This window comes from Grampus griseus (genome assembly GCF_964374135.1).
Source record: "Grampus griseus genome assembly, chromosome: 3".
In the NCBI taxonomy this organism is placed as follows: Eukaryota; Metazoa; Chordata; class Mammalia; order Artiodactyla; family Delphinidae; genus Grampus; species Grampus griseus.
In genome coordinates, this window is record NC_139019.1 from 54,948,610 (window position 1) to 54,954,653 (window position 6,044).

The following is a 6,044-nucleotide window of genomic DNA, read 5'->3' on the forward strand; positions in this document are numbered from 1 at the left end:
GTGGCTGCTTCCCACAGGTTGTTTTAAAGGTTCAGTGGGGGAATAGTAAAAAAGCTGCTTTCAATTACCTGGGGACCCAATTAATATACACAATTGATTCTTCTTGGTTCTTGTTTTATGTACCTGGCTTTACTTCAAATAAATTACTAAGCTCTCGAGGGCATTTACAATCCTTACTTACTTTATGTCATACTGTATGTAAGCCCAGTCATCTTAAGAGAATTGGCTGCCTAGTTCTATGTAAGGAAAAGTACCACCTCATTCCCAATTCCCCCGATTTCTATTTCCTCTGGTGGTTGCTGCTATAATTCTAAGTAATCTACTTGTACCACTTTCTTACATTATCAACTTAAACTAGTATCAGCTTTTTCACTTGGAAAAATAAGAATTTTAATTTATATTCAAAACCTAGTTTGCCTTTTCTTTATTGGTTAAGAAAATAAAACAATCCTCAAAACAAATAAGTATCTAAAAACGTTTATTTACCCACCCCCTCTTACTCTCCTGCGTCTCAATCCCATCCACCTGAAGGATATCAGGAGTTTGGGATGTAGCCAGTCATGCCTTCTATGAATATAGACCTGCATGTAAATTATTATAGTGGGGGTATTAAAAAAATGAGATCATTCTATATACTTAGCAATTCTTTCAACATGGACAAGCCTTACCTGTATTTGGGCATTAGAGTCCATAGTATGGATATACTATAATGTAATTAACTATTCCCCTGTTCAGATTGCTTTTTGTCTTTGCTCCTACAGACAATGCTGTTTAAATGTCATTATATCCCATGCCTTTCTTTATGTACCCTGGGTTCTCCAAAGAGTGTGTTCTAAGTTCTGGCAGGTACAGCCAGCTGACTTTCTCAGTGTCATCAGCAATAAATGTACAAAAGTTCTGGTTTTCTCTGCATCCTTGCCAGAACTGAAGGTAATCATTCTCTTTAATTTCTGTGAGTTTGGCAAAAAATATCCTATTTTGTTTGCTGTTTTAATTTATACTTCTTATGAGTAGTTGAATCAATTTTTGTTGTCCGCTTATTTATCAATTTGTAAGGCTTTCTCAGTTTGTCGTTTGCCCTAAATCTGTTTATGCTATATCTTTTGCCATGCAGACACTTTAAATTTTTATATTGTCAAAACTATTTTTTCTGTAGTTGCTTTTGGATTTTTGATGTTAAGGTCAACATCATCCCCAAACCATTACCATCTCTTAAATTTCTAAATTTTTCCTGCTTAGGTCTACAAACCCTCAGTAAACCTTTTTTTTTTTTTTTTTTTTTTTGCGGTACGCGGGCCTCTCACTTTTGTGGCCTCTCCCGTTGTGGAGCACAGGCTCCAGACGCACAGGCTCAGCGGCCATGGCTCACGCACCTAGCCGCTCCGCAGCATGTGGGATCTTCGCGGACCGGGGCACGAACCCGTGTCCCCTGCATCGGTAGGCGGACTCCCAACCACTGCGCCACCAGGGAAGCCCAGTAAACTTTTGGTATGTTGTATGAGATAGGATTCTTAACTTCCAGATGGATACCATTTGTGCCAGCCAGTACTATATGTTTAAAATCTTCCTTGTACAATTGAAACATCAGTTTTTATTGTTCCCTGATCTACTTGTTTCTTCCTGTGATTAATATAGTTTTACATTAAGTTTATCTGGTATGATGAGGCTACCACTGTTTCCCAAATATGTGGGGGCAATTTCAAACACATGAACCTTAAAATTATGTCCAGTTATTGAAAAGCTCCTTTGAGATTTTGACTGTATATTATATACGTATATATAGAATGTTATGTACTAGCTCTGGATAGACTGATATTGTCTTCCCATCCAGAAGCATTTTTCTCCATCAAAGACTTGTTGCATGCCTTTCATTGCAATGTTAGAATTTAATTATGTAATTGGCTGTACTTTTCTTGTCAAGTTTATTTTTGGGTTTATGCTTTTTTTTGTCATTATTGTGAATAGGCCCTATTTCCCACTTATTTATTTATTTTTTTTCGTTTTGCGGTACGCGGGCCTCTCACCTCTGTGGCCTCTCTCATTGCGAAGCACAGGCTCCGGACGCGCAGGCCCAGTGGCCATGGCCCACGGGTCCAGCTGCTCTGCGGCATGCGAGATCCTGCCGGACCGGGGCACAAACCCATGTCCCCCGCATCGGCAGGCGGACCCCCAACCACTGCGCCACCAGGGAAGCCCCCACTTCTATTTTTTATTGCTAGTTGTAATTTTGTTACCCAGTTGACATCGATGTTCTTGATTTTAGTGCTTTTCTAGGCCTTAAATCCCCAAATTTTATTTTTTCAACGGTATGATATATATATATATATTTAATGCAGAGGGACTGCCTTTTAATTTATTTATTTTTGCTGTGTTGGGTCTTCATTTCTGTGCGACGGCTTTCTCTAGTTGTGGCAAGCGGGGGCCACTCACTATCGCAGCCTCTCTTGTTGCGGAGCACAGGCTCCACATCTGCAGGCTCAGTAGTTGTGGCTCATGGGCCTAGTTGCTCCGTGGCATGTGGGATCTTCCCAGACCAGGGCTCGAACCCGTGTCCCCTGCATTAGGCAGATTCTCAACCACTGCACCACCAGGGAAGCCCCAACTATATGATTTTTAAGTTATTGTTTTAGAGTCTCCAAAACAACATTGATAATCGGTAGATCCCCGTCTTATTCCTGGATTAGACATCTCTTCAATATTTTTACTATCTAATATTTATCTGTTAATCTTTTTTAAAAAAAACAGAAAAACTCCAATGATATCATAAGCTGAAAGAGTAAATAAAATTCCCCAGCCTTGACTATTAAAAACTCACAGCAGGAAGAGAAATTTAAAATCTATTCATTTTATTGAAAGCTAGCTAAATTAATCTGTAAAGTCACCTGGCCTGTTGCTGCTTATGATGGTAGCTTTCCATGGTTTTTTGGTGTTTTTTAGGAATTCACTACCACCACCACCTTAGAAAATCATCCATTCTGGATTTTCTAAATTATAGCTGTAGAGGTATATGATATTCAATCTCTTTTGTATTATAACTTCTCGTTTCTGATGTTGAATACTTGTGTTTTCTAATCAGGCTTGGCTAGGGGGTCTTTTACTGGTGTTTTGAAACAATGATACAAAGGTATCATTTCTACTATCTTTATTTTGTAGTTTTAGCTTTTATGTTAATTCTCACCATCTGCTTTTCTTTTGGTTATTTTCTAGTTTAGGTTAAATATTTAATAGAATTTTAGTAATAAAAGCCTTTGTATATACATTTTCCTCTGTGATAGCTGGTTTCTAAAGTTCTCTTTCATCAATATCTGGTTATTTTGTGATCCTTTTTGATCTGGAGATTATTTTACTGCTTATTTTCTAAGTAGTTTATTTATTTTTGCTGCATTGGGTCTTCGTTGCTGAGCGCGGGCTTTCTCTAGTTGTGGCCAGCGGGGGCTTCTCATTGCGGTGGCTTCTTGTTGCAGAGCACGGGCTCTAGGTGCACGGGCTTCAGTAGTTGCGGCACGTGGGCTCAATAGTTGTGGCACACGGGCTCAGTTTCTCCACGGCATGTGGGATCTTCCCGGACTAGGGATTGAACCCGTGTCCCCAGCATTGGCAGGCAGATTCTTAACCACTGCGCCACCAGGGAAGTCCCAGTTTATTTTTTTTGTCAGACATCTATATGTTGGTAATTTTTTATTTCATTGGAAATAAGGTCTGTAAAAAGCCTTTCAAAACTTTTCTATGTGGATAAGTACTTCATTGACTTATGTAAATATTCCATGGATTTTATTTCCTAATAGGAAACAAAGTTTTAGTGATTTACGTAGGCAAATATTAAGGCTACAGAGAAAAAAAAACTGTATGGCGGTCATATACACACGTGTGTGCAATTGTGTACATAAATTCCTATTTTTAAGAGCCATTTCAAAGTAAATCTCAGGTGTCAATATAACGTCCCCTTAAATACTTCCATCATGCATCTATGTCCTAAGAATTAAGACCCTTAATTTTGATTTCGACCATTTTTAAAATCTTTATTGCATTTGTTACAATACTGCTTCTGTTTTACGTTTTGGTTTTTTTGGCCATGAGGCATGTCGTATCTTAGCTCCCTGACCAGGGATCGAACCTGCACCCACTGCATTGGAAGGCGAAGTCTTAACCACTGGACCACCAGGGAAGTCCCCACAATCTTTTTATCACACTAAGAAAGTTAACAACTCCATATGTAATATACAGTACATAATCAAATTTCCACAATCATTCCAAAAATGTCTTACATTTTTCGAATCCAGAGCTCCAAGTTTCATTTCTTTTTCCATACAGAACAATTGCCCTGCTTTATTTATTTATTTATTTATTTATTTATTTATTTATTTTTGGCTGCATTGGGTCTTTGTTGCTGAGCGTGGGCTTCTCCTTGCAGTGGCTTCTCTTGTTGCAGAGCATGGGCTGTAGGCATGCAGGCTTCGGTAGTTGTGGCACATGGACTCAGTTGTGGTTCACAGGCTCTAGAGCACAGGCTCAGTAGTTGTGGCGCACGGGTTTAGTTGCTCCGCGGCATGTGGGATCTTCCAGACCAGGGCTCAAACCCGTGTCCCCTGCACTGGCAGGCAGGAAGATTCTTAACCACTGTGCCACCAGGGAAGTCCCAATTGCCCTGCTTTTTAACATGAATTGTCTAGGCCATTTTTCTTGTAGAATGTCCTTCATTCCAGATTTGTTGTCTGATTGTTTCTTCATAGTTAAGTTCAGGTTATGCATTTTGGCAAGAATATCGGTGATTTGCACAACTTATGCATCACTAGAGTCACGTATCATATTGTTAAACACTACTGGTGATACCACATTTGATCATCTGGGTAAGGTGGTAACCACCAGATGAGTTTTGATGTAAAGGTGCTGTTCTCTTTTTAGTTTTAACGTTGATTAACGATACTTGCTTTGAGTAGTCTTATCTCACTGGGAGTGGGATGATGGTAATTATCTAATTTATCATCCATTCTGTATTATTGGACATTGATTCCGATGCATGCTCAGATTGGAGAACCACTGCATAGTCTTCATCCCAAATTTGGCCTGTGGACACCTGATAGGCAACTGCTTAAAAGGATGAGATTGATGTGAGATATTGGAAAACATCCCGATAAAAGCAGTTAAGTGCAAAAAGAATAGGGTCACTTTTTTTGTAAAGAAAAAAGGAAGCAAAATGTTCTTCCAGGAATTTGGCAGTAGGAGTGGTGAACCGGACATTTTACATCCGACCGTGCCTTTGAATCTTTTACCAGGAGCTGAATTACTTTGATAATAGGAAGAAAGGGGAGAATTGTGTGAACAAGTATAACCCAGGGGCAACTCGCTATAGAAGGGAATGCTCGGCTCTGTTGTTCAGAGGCCCGAGCTGCTTGTGCTTGTGCAGCAAAGACTGTCCCTCTTACACAGCTGACCATAGTGAAAAACTACAAACCAGTCAGGCATTTATGTCCTGCGTTGCCCGGTCGCTGCTCAGCCAAGAAAGCTCAACTGTAATCTGCCGGATCATCAAACTGACACTTGGGGGCACCCAACTCTGTTACGAGTGCGAATCTTACTGACAGCTGAATTTCAAACTGGAAGTCTGCATTGCCTCGTGGGGAGGAAGTGGGTATCTCTGAACTTGGGCCACTCTTCTCCGCCAAATGAGGGGCCTGGACTTAATGAGCTCAGAGCAAAAGTCTACCTAACCCTCCAATGTTTATCTCTGCCAGCCTGCCGGGCACAGCCATCTTCCAAGGCCGCGGATGGAAGGGGAGTGCTAAGGTGGGTCAGTAACGGCTATCCCAGCTCCAAGGCTGAAAGACCTGTGATGTCGGGGTTCTCCCCTCTAGGCCGCGGTGCCAGGAGCCAGGGAGTGCCCCCGAACGGCTGCTGCATATAGCCCTTAGCCCAGCACTCGACAGAGCTGACGCTAAATCAGAATGCTTCCAACTTTCACTAGTGGTTTGTAACGGTTTTAACTAGCACCTGGCCCAGGCATGGTAAAAGAAGGGACAGCAACCAGCAGAGACCGGGGTGGAAAG